Here is a 633-nt window from a genome sequence, read left to right on the forward strand (position 1 = left end):
CTTATGATAGCATCCTTAGGCCAGTGTTTTTCCCAAATTTAAGGTGCATGCAACACCCCTGGGGACCTCGTTAAAATGCAGATTCAGAGTCAGAAGCTCTGGTTGGGGCCTGTGATGAGCATTTCTACCAAGTTCCCATATGATACTGTTTTTCAAAGTCCCTGAAAAGAAGACCTCCCTATCCATATACAAAATGTAAGTCATATTAAGTTTGATCATTCAATAAAAGTCTGCAAAGATGGAATAGAAACAACACTTTCCCCTTTTAGGCACACCCCCCCCCCCCCGCGCGCCAATAAAGGGAACAAATTAAATGCCAGGAATCAATGGAAAGAGTTGGAACAGTGCCCCAAATGCCTGTTCCCTGTACTCTGCTCGGCTCGTCCCGGGGCAGGGAAGTGTGTAAGGAAAGGAAAATGGGAAATGTCCAGTTCTTAGGCCGCCGTTCCTCTTCCATTTCCAGCCTTGAAGGAGCTTCTGCCCCCTTTTGAACCGCCCAAGTCACTGACAAACACACTGGAGTGCAGCGCCTTGCCCCGCTCCACGCCCTCATCTGGCGGAGGCGGCTGAAGGCTGATGCGCTTGCGTGTGCGCTCTGGCTCAGTATAAATAGATCCCAGGCGGCCGCCACTG

This window comes from Myotis davidii, unplaced genomic scaffold (assembly GCF_000327345.1).
Source record: "Myotis davidii unplaced genomic scaffold, ASM32734v1 scaffold1934, whole genome shotgun sequence".
Lineage (NCBI taxonomy): Eukaryota > Metazoa > Chordata > Mammalia > Chiroptera > Vespertilionidae > Myotis > Myotis davidii.